Here is a 17,488-nt window from a genome sequence, read left to right as displayed (position 1 = left end):
TCCTCAGCCCGTTCCTGGCAAAAAGAAGTGAAATACCGAGGAAGATAGGAGGAAACGAAATGATACTTGACGGGTTGAGAGGGTGTGCGATATTATAAAGACTATTACAAAATTGAGTCAAATTTACAAAGAACTTGGCAGAATGAGCTCACTTATCAGTATGAGGTTGCACCCCCTTCTACCTTGGATGCAGGCACTGATTTGTTTGAAACGGGCGTTGAAAGACTGTCGTATTCTGTCGTGAGCAACCTGGCCCACAACTGTCGTAATTGGTCCCTGATATTCTGGATACAGGTACTGGGATAGCGTTGATGTCCGAGATGTTCCCACATATGTTCAGTCGGGGTCAGATTAGGGACTTTGTTGGCCATGGGAGTACCTCAACTTGTCACAAACAGTACCCAGAGAGACATATCGTGTAGCATTGTCATGCTGAAAAAGGACACGAGAGGCGGCACCTGAGGATGCAGGCTGCTCCTGAGGTGCCGTTATGCCGCTAGAGTTCGCTCAGTCATTGCCAGCCTTGACCCGAAATCATACCCCAGACCATGACGTCAGGATTAACACCATGCACCTCTCCAAAACATTAGAAGAATAGGACATCTCCCCGGGACGCCACCGTACTCGCCGACGACGGCCATCTGGGGTGATGAACTACGACTCATCACCGAATATGTTGCAATACCAAACATCAGCATTCCATGGTTCCCAGCCACGGCAGCTCACAAAACGCAGCCTAGGCATGGGACGAAAATTCCGTAGCCTGACTCATAGTATTCTCCAACAAACTGTGCAGCATAACACGATGTTGCAGGCAGCCCATTACTTGTTCTCGGGTAGCCAGTGCTGATGTGAAGTGGCTATGGTGTGCTTGGTGCACAATGCGCGATACTCGCTTGTGGTGGTTAGACGTGGTCAATGGAAGCCTTGAAGACGAGTATGTCTGCCCTCAGGTTCCCATGAAGTCCAACACCGGGGCACTTTGAAATCTGAATGCCTCACAAATCTGGCCACTGCACGATTTGACCAGTCGGCCAAATGGAGACCCGCAATGAGATCCCTTTCAAAGCCTGTCAAATACTGATAACGCTGTCTGACAAGAGTCCACCGTTTTATCCATCAGTTGCCAGTCAGATCATTTCTGTAACAGTCCGTTGTGTGTACGTGTACGAACTTACACTGACGCCCAACCTTGTCTTCTGGATGCTTCATTCGTTTGTATCAGGCAGTATGTATTCAAATTTTACTGCGGTGGACGCATCTATTCTTTGTTTTTGTGTCAGTGTTTTGTGTCATCCTCAAAATACCTATTCTCAGTTTTGTATTGGATATTACGGCATTTTATGAATGTGTGTGCGGGTGGCACGAGGTCAAGAGGGGGGGGGAGGAGAGGGGGGGGGGGAGAAGAAGTGACGGGACGATTGGTTGTGTGATTGATTAGTACGTTTAGATTTTCTGTAAATCTGGAACTTACAGCCAGCTTACCTTCTTTCGCCAAACCACTTGTTGCCTGTGTCTTATGGCACGAAATACGAAATTCGATTAAAATTTTATGGTATCTACATCTACATTTATACTCTGCAAGCCACCCAACGGTGTGTGGCGGAGGGCACTTTACGTGCCACTGTCATTACCTCCCTTTCCTGTTCCAGTCGCGTATGGTTCGCGGGAAGAACGATTGTCTGAAAGCCTCCGTGCGCGCTCTAATCTCTCTAATTTTACATTCGTGATCTCCTCGGGAGGTATAAGTAGGGGGAAGCAATATATTCGATACCTCATCCAGAAACGCACCCTCTCGAAACCTGGCGAGCAATCTACACCGCGATGCAGAGCGCCTCTCTTGCAGAGTCTGCCACTTGAGTTTATTAAACATCTCCGTAACACTATCACGGTTACCAAATAATCCTGTGACGAAACGCGCCGCTCTTCTTTGGATCTTCTCTATCTCCTCCGTCAAACCAATCTGGTACGGATCCCACACTGATGAGCAATACTCAAGTATAGGTCGAACGAGTGTTTTGTAAGCCACCTCTTTTGTTGATGGACTACATTTTCTAAGCACTCTCCCAATGAATCTCAACCTGGTACCCGCCTTACCAACAATTAATTTTATATGGTCATTCCACTTCAAATCGTTCCGCACGCATACTCCCAGATATTTTACAGAAGTAACTGCTACCAGTGTTTGTTCCGCTATCTTATAATCATACAATAAAAGATCCTTCTTTCTATGTATTCGCAATACATTACATTTGTCTATGTTAAGGGACAGTTGCCACTCCCTGCACCAAGTGCCTATCCGCTGCAGATCTTCCTGCATTTCGCTACAATTTTCTAATGCTGCAACTTCTCTGCATACTACAGCATCATCCGCGAAAAGCCGCATGGAACTTCCGACATTATCTACTAGGTAGTAGTTCGACAAGTTCTGTTTTGCTATCCCTGTTCCAGATCGCCATTTTTATTTTACTTTCATCTTTTGGTTGCCGTGTTTATATTAGTACTTGAATAATATAGGTTGCAACAAGTCCAAAGACAGAAAAAAATTGTATTTAGAAAAGTTCCTGTTTCCAGTCTTATTAACTAATCAATTAATTAATAATATTAACTATAACCTTGGAACAAATAACAAACACTAAGCTGTGCCTTGAGTTAATGCATATATATCTCTCATAAGATGCGTTTATCGTACGGTATGCTGGGTACCATCTTCCTGCCCCGCCCGATCCATCCCCCCCTCCCTCACCCCACCACTTCCACGTCTCCTTTTGTTGTAATATTCTTTCTCAAGCAGCTTCCATACTGATTGCGTATTCATGCGCCCGCTCTAGTTAGAACTGTCTGTTCAGGAATCGAGTTTCCCTGGGCAGCTTCAGAATGCAGCGAATATCGCAAAGGAGGGACTACCCCAAACAAACTGCAAGTAACAACAATCACAAAAAAGACTATATACGTACTATTAAATGTTTTGTTGTTTCTGAGGAATTTAGCTACGCATGATGAAATGCTTCATATGGCTCTAAGTACTATGGGACTTAACATCAGAGGTCATCAGTTCCCTAGACTTCGAACTACATAAACCTAACTAACCTAAGGGCATCACACACATCCATGCCCGAGGCAGGATTCGAACCTACGACCGTAGCAGCAGCGCGGTTCCTAACTGAAGCGCCTAGAATCGTTTCGCTCACAGCTATCAGCTAACGTCAAAGTAGAATGACTCATTTTGCTCACGGGGTCACAAACAAGCCTCTGCTTGCAACGCTTCATCAATATCAAAATGAAGTCCCCGAAGGTGGTCTCTAAGTTTTGGGAGCAGATGAAAATCGGATGGGGCCAAGCCGGAATGATCGATGGCAGTGAACCCAAGGCTTCGGATTGTTGCGGATGTCGCAGCACTCGTGTGTGGTATGGCATTGTCATGCTGAAGGACGGAGTGTTCCGTGTGTGGACGAAGTCTTCGAATTTGAAACTCGATTACAGCACGCAGTTTCTCACGCACCGATGTAAATATTCCAGAATTTGAATCGAGAACAGCTGCCAACGTCAGTAGCGTAGAAGTAAGTATCCTCGGAGTAGTGAAGCAACTTCAATAACTAAATATAAGCAAGTCTTCTGGTCCAGACTGTATACCAATAACGTTCCTTTCGGAGTATGTTCATGCATTAGCTCCATACATAACTATCATATACAAACCGTTCGCTCGACGAAAGAGCCGTACCCAAAGCCTGGAAAGTTGCACAGGTCACACCAATATTCAAGAAAGGTAGTATGAGTAATCCACTAAATTACAGGCCCATATCGTTAACGTCGATATGCAGCAGAATTTTGGAACATATATTGCGTTCGAACATTATGAATTACCTCGAAGAAAACTTTCTATTCACACACAGTCAACATGGGTTTAGAAAATATCGTTCTGTGAAACACAACTAGCTCTTTATTCACATGAAGTGTTGACTGCTATTGACAAGGGATTTCAGATCGATTCCGTATTTCTGGATCTCCGGAAGGCCTTTTGACACGTTACCACACAAGCGGCTCGTAGTGAAATAGCGTGCTTATGGAATATTGACTCAGTTATCTGACTGGATTTGTGATTTCCTGTCAGCGAGATCACAGTTCGTAGTAATTGACGGAAAAAATCGAGTAAAACAGAAGTGATTTGTGGCGTTCCCCAAGGTAGTGTTACAGGCCCTTTGCTGTTCCTTATCTATATAAACGATTTGGGAGAAAATCTGAGCAGCCGTCTTCGGTTGTTTGCAGATGACGCTGTCTTGTATCGACTAATAAAGTCATCAGAAGATCAAAACAAACAGCAAAACGATTTAGAAAAGATGCCTGAAGGGTGCGAAAAGTGGCGGTTGACTCTAAATAACAAAAAGTATGAGGTCATCCACATGCGCGCCAAAAGGAACTCGTTAAATTTCGGTTACACGATAAATCAGTCAAATCTAAAAGCCGTAAATGCAACTAAATACCTAGGTATTACAATTACGAACAACTTAAATTTGAAGGAACACCTAGAAAATGTTGTGGGGAAGGCTATCTAAAGACTGAGTTTTATTGGCAGGACACTTAGAAAATGTAACAGACCTACTAAGGAGACTGCCTACTCTACGCTTGTCAATCCTCTTTTAGAATACTGCTCCGCGGTGTGGGACCCTTACCAGATAGGACTGACGGAGTACATCGAAAAAGTTCAAAGAAGGGTAGCACGTTTTGTATTATCGCGAAATACGGGAGAGAATGTCACTGCAATGATACAGGATTTGGGCTGGACATCATTAAAATAAAGGCGTTTTTCGTTGCGACGGAATCTTCTCACGAAATTTCAATCACCAACTTTCTCCTCCGAATGCGAAAATATTTGGTTGACACCAACCTACATAGGGAGGAACGATCACCACGATAAAATAAGGGAAATCAGAGCTCGTACGGAAAGATATAGGTGTTCATTCTTTCAGCGCGCTATACGAGTTTTGGAATAATAGAGAATTTTGAAGGTGGTTCGATGAACCCTCTGCCAGGCACTTAAATGTGATTTGCGGAGTATGCATGTAGATGTAGTTACGGTACACCCCGCCATTTTACACGCTATAATTCTGAGCCCTTTAGCGTCAGAGAGCTGCGAATATGTATACATGTCGATTGAACATGTGGATTGTTCATAACATTTGTTTTATTTAGAAAGCTTTAAGAATTTTCAGATAAAAAGTTCGAAGGCATTACTTTTCAGCACGCCCTCTTAAATCATCCCATCACGACTTCGCTCGCGATCAGCGTGTGCATCAAATTACCTGCCTTAACCAATAAAGTTACCGTGCAAGATGTGTATCTAAGTGCCGTAAAGCCCATTTTACACGATGCTTGCAGACGCAGAGGGTAGGAAAGTTACAGCCTGCGTATCTAAACGTTCGATTCCCTGTTGATCCTACGATATGTACCTGGGTTTTTACGTGACTTTCATCCACGCCAACGCTCCGCTTAATACAAAAATTACGAACTTGAGAAACGCCTAGGTCGACAGCAAATTAAACCCTAATATTTATTTATTTAATTATTTATTTCCTTGTTTTTCCCTTCACACCTTTCTTGCCCCCTTTCTTTCTGTCTTCTTTTTTATTCTTTCTTTCTCCTAGTTTCATTGTTTCCTTCTTCTGCTTGTTTCTTCCATTTCTCTTATGTTTAGTACTTTCTATCATTTTCACGTTCTAACTTTTCTTTTTGTTCGTTGTCTCTTTTAATTTTTTCCTTATTTTTTCTCTTCTTTCTTTTCTTTCTGTCACTTTCTCTTATTTTCTTCCTCTTTTTTGCGTTATGTTTCTTATTCTTCCTGTCTTTACTTTCTCTACTTTTCTCCCTTCTCATTTTCTCTGCTTTCCTACATCTCTCTCTTTACTTTCTTTACTTTTCTCCCTTCTCATTTTATTTACTTTCATCTCTCTCTCTCTCTCTCTCTCTCTCTCTCTCTCTCTCTCTCTCTCTCTCTCTCTCTCTCTGTCCTTCCGTCGCGATAAGCAGTACAGTACAGTACGTGTGGCAGGCAGCTTTGGGGCCTGCCTCGTGGCCCAGACCAGCTGACCGCCTGACCTTTGGAGATGCGGCAGCCGCGTTCCTGAGCGGACGCTTCCCTCAGGCCCTGGAGGCTGGAGGGGAGAGAAGCCACCGAGAAAGTGGCCCTCCCAGGCAGGATGGCCCGCATATTTAGACTCCAGCTCCTCGTGGTTACCCAACCTCCACGGGAAAAGCAGCGGCAATAATGTGTGTTTCGCAATCGCTTCTTTGCTGCGAAGGAGAAGTCTAGCTCTCTGGAACCTGTGTGGAGTAAACAAATCCAAATTCCGCGTCAATCGCGCAGTAGATGAGGACATTTTCTATCGCTGGCATTTCGACTTCCAACATGTGTGTTTCATAAATAGTCATAATTCCGTAATCTGGCGTGCAGTATTGGAGAAATCACATCTATGGGAGTGGCGCAGTGATTTGTATATTCGATTCGAATACCGGATGACCTAGGCCCAAATCTCCGTCCGACATCGTGATTCGAGTTTCCTATCATTTTCCTGAACAGGTTTAGGAGAATGCTTCTTTTGCTACTCAAATCCAAAAAGCTAATACTCAATTTTTAATGACCTGATGCGATGTACGACCTTCCCCTTCTCCTCTGTAAAAGATGCCGGAGGTTAACACAAATGGCATTAAGACATGCGGAAAGACTGCTAACACCTTGTGTAAAGTTGGTTAAACAATACTTGCGAAACAGGAAAGACTTAAAACGCAAAGTAGCCAAGATAACTGAAATTTTCTGCACCGAAAACTGGAGAAAGTTTCCGCCTTATGCAAGAAACCGTTTTACAGTTTCGTTTCTACCAAAACATGCTCCAGCAGTCCACGTGACGTCTTTAGTGGGAGTTTGTTCTCAAAGGTGTGGACGAGCAAATATTTCGTTAGTACTCGCTGTCCACGATCGCATATATAACGGTGGTAGCGCAGGTGGACATCAGCTCCGATCCACGAGATCAACCATCTTGCTGCATGGGCAACCGCCGAAGGGTTCTATTGCCGCTTAGTCATTATTTATTCTTTCTTTGAAACACTGAAGTTTCGTTATTCACTTACTGTCGATGTCTGCTGAGAATGTTCACTTGTTTGTGTGATGATTTATGGACTCATGACTACTTTACAGTGCTATTATTGAACCACCTTACTCTGTTTCTCCATAGGAGGATCGTAATTAGACGTACCATGTTTCTTTAAGTCCAACTCACAACATATTACCATTTTGTTTTGGTTCCAACCCTGGACATATTTTTGAAAGTACGTAAAAATCCTAACAGTTTACTAAAACAAACTTTCTTCATTCAGTTGTATTTTTCATTAGACAGCAGTATAAGAAATCACTTATCTTCGGTTTGTACTTTTTCAGACACCACAAAAGACACCAGACAACACTTGGAACAAATTTTGTGTTGGACCGCTATACGTTGGTCCTGTTATGTAATAATTGTTTTCCAAAGAGCACAACACATTGTCATATACAAATGGCGAAATAAGATTAACGATAATTGTCTCGATTTTGATACTAGGAGATGAATATTTTGGGTCATACAACTTTGTAACCAGTTCAGATGTGCAGTCTTATTTTTGAAAGCGAGTTCGTGTCTAGCAGTGTGGTATGACAATGTAGCCTCTTTAGCAGCACACTCCAAGTCACTGTTATTCCCATCATTGCTTGAAAAAAATCTCTTATGTTTATTGAAGCAGTAATTTTAATAGTACTCCTATGTTAATCTGTTTGCACATGGTCTTTGATATCGCTCTTTGGTTTATGCACAACAGAAAATTGTTCAGTTCATAGTGTGCAATAAACAAGTTCACTACACAGTTTCGAAAATTTGTATTCCTGTTGCAGGTTAACGTTAAACACAAAATTTCTTTTGCCCATTGCTAAACGATGGAACAAAAAAATGAATAGAGATAAAATGATCATAAACGTGTAGACGAGTTACTTCACACATGAAAATGAGCTAAATACTTTTGCACCTGTTGCGTTGCCAAATGAGTAAGTGGAACAAACACCCACGTCTCCGCATGTGCTCTTGCTCCGTAGTGGCATGAGAGAGGTACGGCCTCAAGAGAATGTTTAAAACGCAACGTCGAACTCATACGTCTAAAATTGAAAACGAACCACACTAGTCGTAAAATTCTTAAATCTCAGACATTTTTCTAACCCCGGACAGCGCTAAAGAACCAGTACTGTCCGGACTAATACCGGAACTATGGTAAGCCTAATCGTAACACATGATTTCAAATGGTTCAAATGACTCTGAGCACTATGGGACTTAACATCTGAGGTCATCAGTCCCCCAGAACTTAGAACTACTTAAACTTAACTAACCATGCCCATGCCATGACTGAAGCGCCTAGAACCGCTCGGCCACTCCGGCCGGCGTAACACATGATTTCATTTCAGTTCTAAGTACGACTTGCCTCTCACTAAGGTTTGTAAAGGATCCTTACTGCCCTACATTTTTAAATGTGTATCTGATCATAGCCAAAAGATTGGGCACCAATTAACCCTATCAATAGGAAAAGAAACCCAGTGTTTAACGTTACGACGTTCTTGGAAAAATAAAAGCTCCTGTCAGACTATCGGCACGGATTTACGAAAACCTACTCTTGTAAACCTCAGCTTGTCTTGATCGTGAACATGTTGCGAGTGGCAGAGGCGGGTGAAGTCCGTTTTTCCAGATTTCCGTAAGCTAGTCCAAGCTCTACCATATTGTTAAGTACTAATGAAGATACGGTCATACGGAGTATCTTCACAAATTTGCGACTGATTCAATGAATATTTGACTACTAGAACCAAGTACTTTACACGGACGGCGAATATTTCACAGAAACGAAATCAAAATCGGGTGTGCACCAAGAAAGCGTACGCAAGGAGCTAGAATATTTTCATTATGCGTGGTTTATCAGACAGACTCGGCGGCGCTTTTTGTTGTTCGCTCACGACGCAATTGAATACAGGGAAGTGTCGTCTTTGGACGATCGAAATGAATTGTAGAATCAGCGGGACGTAGTTTACCCTTGGTGTAATGAGTAGCAACACTCTTCAAAGATGGATTAATGTAATATTGTGTGTAGAGCAAAGAGAATGAACCAAGCAGTGTCTGGTTACAAGGTTAATGATGAAGATCTTGAGCACATCGAATCATTTAAGTACCTGGGGGTAATACTGAGGAGTGAAATGGAAAGATACGTTCGCGTCAAGTCAGTATTAGGCGAAGCGAATGGGTTGGGTTGTTTGAGGGAAGAGACCAGACAGCGAGGTCATCGGTCTCATCGGATTAGGGAAGGACAGGGAAGGAAGTCAGCCGTGCCCTTTCAAAGGAACCATCCCGGCATTTGCCTGGAGCGATTTAGGGAAATCACGGAAAACCTAAATGAGGATGGCCGGACGCGGGATTGAACCGTTGTCCTCCCGAATGCGAGTCCAGTGTTCTAACCACTGCGCCACCTCGCTCGGTGAAGCGAATGGAAGACTGATTTGTCGGAAGGCTTCGGGGTACGTCCAGTTCACATGTAAAGAGAATCACATTGAAGACACTCATGCGACGAATTATACAGGATTGATTCAGGTTTCGGAGTGCTTATAAACTAGGCACGGGAACAGAGATCAAACAAATTCAGATATGCATTGATAACTGGTTGGTGTTTCCCGTGTGGAAGTGCAACAGACATGCTCGACAGATCCCAGTTCGGTTTTACAGGGAGTACTCTTCTTTTTAGGCCCCTTGCTTAGCTTGCATTTATCGTGAACCTGTCGTCCAGTGGAAGTCTCGAGCGACTGGAAAGAGGCGCAGGTCACTCCTGTATATAAAAAGAGTGATGATGATGATGATGATGATGAAGTCCCATACTCCGTGACGGAGCGTAGGGGAACGATGCGGGAGATCCGCACCGCTGTACTAGGCAAGGTCCTAGTGGAGGTGGTTTGCCATTGCCTTCCTCCGACCGTAATGGGGATGAATAATGATGATGAAGACCACACAACACCCAGTCATCTCGAGGCAGGAAAAATCCCTGACCCCGCCGGGAATCGAACCCGGGACCCCGTGCTCGAGAAGCGAGAACGCTACCGCGAGACTATTTTTCACAAACCATAAAAAGAGTAGGAGAACGGAACCGCAAAATTACAGACCAATGTCTTTAAAATAGGTTTGCTGCAAAATTCTTAAGCGTATTCTCAGTTAGAATATGATAAATTTGCTTGAGACTGAGGAGCTTATGTTCAGGAATCAGTGCGGATTTGGAAAGCATCACTCGTGCGAAACACGACTTGCCCTTTCTCAGATGATATCCTGCGAACAATGGATGAATGGCAACAGGTCGAGTCCATATTCTTAGTTGTACGGAAAGCAGTTGAGACCGAGCCCCACTAAAGATTGCCGGCCGCGGTGGTCTCGCGGTTCTAGGCGCGCAGTCCGGAACCGTGCGACTGCTACGGTCGCAGGTTCGAATCCTGCCTCGGGCATGGATGTGTGTGATGTCCTTAGGTTAGTTAGGTTTAAGTAGTTCTGCGTTCTAGGGGACTGATGACCACAGCTGTTAAGTCCCATAGTGCTCAGAACCATTTGAACCATTTGAACCCACTAAAGATTTTTGATGAAGGTTCGAGCATACGGTTTAGGTTCCCAGGTATGTGCGTGTCTCGAAGACTTTTTAAGTAATAGAACCCAGGACGTGGTCCTCGATGGCGAGTGTTCATGAGATATAAGGATATCGTCAGGAGTGACCAGTGGTGGTGTGGTAGGACTGCTTTTGTTCTCTGTATACATAAATGATCTGAAGGAAAGGACTATTTGCTGATGAAGCTGTAGTGTACTAGAAGGCGTCGGAGTTGAGTAACTGTAGGAGGTTGCAAGATGACTTAAACAAAATTTCTAGTTGGTGTGATGAGTGGCAGCTAGCTCAAAGTGTAGAAAAAGGTAGCTTAATGCAAATGGGTAAGAAGAACAAACAATATAGCAATAGCAGTGAGCTGCTTTTCACAGTCACGGGCATGTGAGGACTGTGATAGGGAAGACGAATGGTCGACTAGAGTTTATTGGGAGAATTTTTAGAGAAGTGTGGTTCATCCATAGAGGAGACCGCATATAGGGCGCTAATGAGACCTATTCTTGAGTTCTGCTGAAGTGTTGGGGATCCGCACATAGTCGGATTAAAGGAAGACATCGATGCAGTTCAGAGGTGGGGATGCTTGGTTCGAACAATACGAAAGTATTACGGAGATGCTTTGGCAACTCATGTGGGAATCACTGGGTGGAAGTCGACTTCATTCCGAGGAACGCTATTGAGAAAAAATTGAACTTGCCTGAAGAACGACTGATGATGACGTAGATATCGCGTAAGGACCACGACGATAACGTAAGAGAAATTGAGGTTCGTACAGAGGTATAGAGGCTGTCGTTCTTCTCTCGCTCTATTTGCGAGTGAAACAGGGCAGGAAGTATCTAGAACCCTCAGGAGTGCCCTACCGTGGCTAGCGGAGTATGTATATTGATGTAGAATTTAAACTGGGATTCTGAGAAGGTAGTTATTGCGAAACACATTTGGATGATTTTAGAGAAGCTGTATTGGAAGAAGGCTGTGCGGCCATTATACTGTCACCATCATATGTCCCTGTAGAGATGATGAGGACAAAATGAGTTAGGGGTCGTACGGGGGCATATAGATAGTCACTTTTCCCTGAGCATCCGAGTGAAATAGGAAAGAAAATCGATAACACTGCTATGATTTAGCAACGCTGTGCAAAGTATTTTACGTAGGCGATGCATCGCACTCCTGAGAGCAAGTTTTCGTGTCTGCTCCCGTTCCTAGTGGGACCGGACCAGTGGCAGAGTACAGTTTGGCTGCTGCCCTGCCTGAACGGGGACTGCATTCTCAAACAGCCCGTGCCCTGCACCGCTTTGCCGTAGGCAGACGGGACTCGGTCGCTGCAGTGTCGCCGTTCCCTGGTAGTCTCGAGCACAAAGCCGAGTGTAAGTTCGTACAGTATGTGGCCCTGGACGGCTGACCCGCCCGAAGCGCGGGTCTGCAGCATACCCGATACATTCCGTCCGCAGGGGCCCAGAGGAATGCTAGCCACGCCGCGAGCAAAGCCGCAGCGGTGGGCCGTACTACGAGCTTGGCAGGCGCGCTCAGACTGTGGCCGAAACGATCCCTGTACTGGGACATTCTGCCTGAGTACCAGCGCGTCCTGCTAAACCAATAAACGCCTTTGTCCCTGTATCCCTCCTCGGCTAATTTTCACATAACAATCTAGTAATCTGGTGAACGGACTCGGTAAATTCCTCTTCGAAAGGAAGAAAATAAAATGAAGATCCAAATTTAAACCTGAGTTTTTATTTTTATTTTTGTTTTTTCTCCGTTGAACATAATTTTTTCTAGGAATACGATTGTCCAGACAATTGGTTCCCAATCTTTCTGAAAAGGAATGAAATCTCCGCAAATACCACCAAAAATGGTATAAGGGCCATAACGGGCCGTGGAGGAACTGTCGTGTAACAGGAGCAACGATTCAGTAAAAATTGGACTAAATAAGAAACTATACTTGTTTAAACACATGAATTTTTGTAACGTTTTTTATTAAACCGAGCAGTAGTAAGTTAACAAGAGGCCTCATATTACTCATCTGTGTCTACAGCTTTTGGGAGTCCATCATTTTTGTAGACATCGGACAGCGGCTGACAATTATTATGCATACTACTAGTTCCAGCGCGACATTTGCGTCATTTTCAGGTCCTGTTTACAAAAAAAAAAAAACAAAAAAAACAAAAAAAACACTTAAATAGTAACAATGCCTGTGCCTTACAACTTGATTGATGTGAAAAATAAGATATCACAACTACTTTAACATCATAAAAGGAAGAAAACGCAACCAATGTACCTTATGAGTTTACATATCAATATATGGGAACGCTTTATATGATATGACTTTTTTGGAAGAACTTGAGTCATAAATGGATAAAAGTACACGAACATAAAAGCACACAGTGGAATAATGTTTCATAGTAATCATACGTGTGGTCATTACCATATGTGAAAAAGCTGCTACCTTCGATGGCAACTAGTAAGTGTTTCTATTTTCATGTACTTTTGTCTATTTTGTGATTCAAGTTTCTATTAAAAGAAAGAGTATGTACACCCGAAGTGCATCTTGGTTGCCTTTTGTTACTTTTATGATGTGAAGATGACACAAATGTGGTGTTCAATTTCCAGTACCCATTTGCACCCTGACTATTACTTATAATTGGTGTTGGCCACTCCTCATTGTAAGCCATGGTTAAAGTTCGTTTGATTCGTCGCCTTTGATTTTTTACATTTTTTTTTCATTGTTATCATAATCTAAAATGTTCGTATAAACATACAAGCTGTAATTTAAAGACCGTTCGTTTAGTGTATTCATTGGTGATACTGCTTCTGATGTCTACCCTGTAAGCTCCATAGTTAACACAAGGCCGACAGTGTTACACACTATATATGTGAAAGCAATCCTTGGACTGAATTCATCGTAAGAGTTCTCTTGGACAAACACCATCTTATCAAGAAACGTACAACAGGGGTAGCGAACAAAACAAACAGTGTGTTCGCTGCCTTATATCCCTTAACAAACAGAACATCACATCATCTACAAGTAGGAAAATCAGTCTCCGACTTTACAAGTCGATAGTATAATCAGTGATGGATGCTTTCCCACATATGGGGACATGCTGCGTCCATGCATGTTGGCAAAATTCAGGTTGATCGAAATGAAACGTTGAGAATAATGTTAATTGCTCCACGACTTGTTAGAAACTCAACAAATCACCATGATCCGAACATTAAAACTGTTTCAAAACGGATTCACTATATATCTGAACGCATTCACACCGAACTTCCTTAGTCAACCAACACTTTAATTCCACAATTATCCTTTTATGGTACGCATGACCACTACAAAAATACAGTCAAAAATTATTGTGAATAACATTTTGTAATATTGTAAAGGTTAATATTGTGAATTTATTCATAGTGTTTTGGCCCTTTTTATAACAACAATGAATGTTATTTAATATTTACATGTAAGAATCCTTGTAATCTTCTCATTATTTATAAATTAATTATGAACTAGTCATTATAACAAAATGGTTCAAATGGCTCTGAGCACTATGGTACTTAACTTCTGAGATCATCAGTGCCCTAGAACTTAGAACTACTTAAACCTAATTAACCTAAGGACATCACACACATCCATGCCCGAGGCAGGATTCGAACCTGCGACCGTAGCGGTCACGCGGTTCCAGACTGTAGCGCGTAGAACCGCTCGGCCACCTCGGCCGGCCATTATAACACAAAACTGTAATCCATGTTTATGAATTCATCTGCACCTTGTCATGTCGTGGGGTTTTTATTACCTCTTTTTCCTTACTATGGTGATGTTATGCTGGTTATAGAAAAGTTTAAGTAGTGGGGAGTAAGGACCCTGGAGTCGAAACGTTATAATATCAAACAAAAGCAAAAGATACATGGAAGATTTGACGGCTCAAACCGGTCTCCTTAGGGCTTTTTCGATAACAATAATTTTATCTTGTAACTCTTCCATTAATCTTCTTTTCCATGAAGTTGCGAAAGTTTTTTTTCTGTGTCTAAAAGTAACTGCAAGCCGTCCAACGAACGTGAGTATAGGACAAATTACGTAACGACCTAGTACGCACCAAAACCGTATCCACAACACTACCGCAATTCCAACTGCATAACACTGACGTTTTTGTGTTTGTTTACAAACAGCCACTCATGCAGTTGCAGAACATCATGATCCATATTTTACAATATTTATGAGTGTGCTATTTTAGCATGTTTTAAAATCAAAGAACCCAATGATGAAGGTGATGTTGTCGCTGAAAGTAGTTTGGGAATAAATAAATAAATACCAAAAGCGTATTGCATCAAGGCAGACCCACAATCCATATTGTTGTTTTCCGATAACAATAGATAGTAGCTACAACATCTGTTGCCTGTTCTGTTCCAACAAAATATACTTTCAGTGCACTGTCATTTCGGAGGTCGAGAAATAGTACATATTCTCTAGTCTGATACTTTGAAAATATTTAGTCCAAGGATGAACACCGTTCACGTGAACGATGAACAACTGTCTTTTCAACCATGATACCCTGTAAAGTCAATATGGGATACGTTGTCATTCCCCAGCACTGAGTGGTTTAGTGCTTAAAGAGGATGTCTTTGATATCTGTCAAGTAATTCATCGGCTATAAGTAGTCCTGTAAAGAGTCTCATATAAAAATTTAAAAACCGACATGGTTTTATACAAATGTAAGAGACTGTTATGCAAAGAGACTACAGCAAGGCTCTAATTTTGCTGTGTCAGCACCTTTTGGCCAGAATGACGGTTAATTTTGCAAGAAACGTGTTCAAGAATAGCGGCGTGTATATGTGCCAGCATACTCCAGTTTTCACGTTATACTGATTGCCATTTAAAAAGTGTATTGCTTCAGTTAAAAAGTTATTAATTATTAAGTTTATCTTGGCGGAAGAAATGTTAAGGCTATAGACTTTAAAGAATGGTATTGAGACTTGCATTCTATAATTTGTTGGAATGAACAGTTTATATTGTGTCAACGTTCCCTGGGACATTTGTATAGGAGTTGAGAGAGCGAGAGAGAGAGAGAGAGAGAGAGAGAGAGAGAGAGAGAGAGAGAGAGAGAGATGGAGGAGGAACACAAAATATAGCGCAGTTATTGTGCACTCCTGGAAATTGAAATAAGAACACCGTGAATTCATTGTCCCAGGAAGGGGAAACTTTATTGACACATTCCTGGGGTCAGATACATCACATGATCACACTGACAGAACCATAGGCACATAGACACAGGCAACAGAGCATGCACAATGTCGGCACTAGTACAGTGTATATCCACCTTTCGCAGCAATGCAGGCTGCTATTCTCCCATGGAGACGATCGTAGAGATGCTGGATGTAGTCCTGTGGAACGGCTTGCCATGCCATTTCCACCTGGCGCCTCAGTTGGACCAGCGTTCGTGCTGGACGTGCAGACCGCGTGAGACGACGCTTCATCCAGTCCCAAATATGCTCAATGGGGGACAGATCCGGAGATCTTGCTGGCCAGGGTAGTTGACTTACACCTTCTAGAGCACGTTGGGTGGCACGGGATACATGCGGACGTGCATTGTCCTGTTGGAACAGCAAGTTCCCTTGCCGGTCTAGGAATGGTAGAACGATGGGTTCGATGACGGTTTGGATGTACCGTGCACTATTCAGTGTCCCCTCGACGATCACCAGTGGTGTACGGCCAGTGTAGGAGATCGCTCCCCACACCATGATGCCGGGTGTTGGCCCTGTGTGCCTCGGTCGTATGCAGTCCTGATTGTGGCGCTCACCTGCACGGCGCCAAACACGCATACGACCATCATTGGCACCAAGGCAGAAGCGACTCTCATCGCTGAAGACGACACGTCTCCATTCGTCCCTCCATTCACGCCTGTCGCGACACCACTGGAGGCGGGCTGCACGATGTTGGGGCGTGAGCGGAAGACGGCCTAACGGTGTGCGGGACCGTAGCCCAGCTTCATGGAGACGGTTGCGAATGGTCCTCGCCGATACCCCAGGAGCAACAGTGTCCCTAATTTGCTGGGAAGTGGCGGTGCGGTCCCCTACGGCACTGCGTAGGATCCTACGGTCTTGGCGTGCATCCGTGCGTCGCTGCGGTCCGGTTCCAGGTCGACGGGCACGTGCACCTTCCGCTGACCACTGGCGACAACATCGATGTACTGTGGAGACCTCACGCCCCACGTGTTGAGCAATTCGGCGGTACGTCCACCCGGCCTCCCGCATGACCACTATACGCCCTCGCTCAAAGTCCGTCAACTGCACATACGGTTCACGTCCACGCTGTCGCGGCATGCTACCAGTGTTAAAGACTGCGATGGAGCTCCGTATGCCACGGCAAACTGGCTGACACTGACGGCGGCGGTGCACAAATGCTGCGCATCTAGCGCCATTCGACGGCCTACACCGCGGTTCCTGGTGTGTCCGCTGTGCCGTGCGTGTGATCATTGCTTGTACAGCCCTCTCGCAGGGTCCGGAGCAACTATGGTGGGTCTGACACACCGGTGTCAATGTGTTCTTTTTTCCATTTCCAGGAGTGTATATAGCTTTCATAAAATAATAAAGACAAGCACTTCATGTTCGTTTATACCGGCAGGAAATATTCATTTGTTGTTCATAGCACTGTGGCGCTGTAAGTGCAGCACATGAATTTGACGGTCCGTTCTTTGTTCCAGGTCCGCAGCCCGTGTGTTCAACGTAAACCTTGCATAGCTGCTGTGATAACAACGATCTCCAGACGAATTTCAGGTAAAGACTTTCCCTAATGGCTACCAATTATTGTGTAATACTATTAAAT

The 17,488-nt window shown here is 43.7% G+C and overlaps 1 protein-coding gene across 1 annotated transcript in view; it reads left to right on the top strand.

Annotated features, from left to right (window-relative positions):
* LOC126474331 (atherin-like) overlaps window positions 1-17,488 on the top strand; it is a gene marked incomplete at its 3' end in the record, with an annotated part of 424,794 nt that overhangs the window by 76,422 nt on the left and 330,884 nt on the right. Inside the window, exon 2 of the mRNA XM_050101798.1 lies at window positions 17,367-17,439. The remainder of the gene's footprint in view (window positions 1-17,366; window positions 17,440-17,488) is intronic.

Source organism: Schistocerca serialis, chromosome 4 (genome assembly GCF_023864345.2).
Source record: "Schistocerca serialis cubense isolate TAMUIC-IGC-003099 chromosome 4, iqSchSeri2.2, whole genome shotgun sequence".
Classification (NCBI taxonomy): domain Eukaryota; kingdom Metazoa; phylum Arthropoda; class Insecta; order Orthoptera; family Acrididae; genus Schistocerca; species Schistocerca serialis.
The sequence above is the reverse complement of the archived record's forward strand: the minus strand, read 5'-3'. Positions and strand labels throughout refer to the sequence as shown.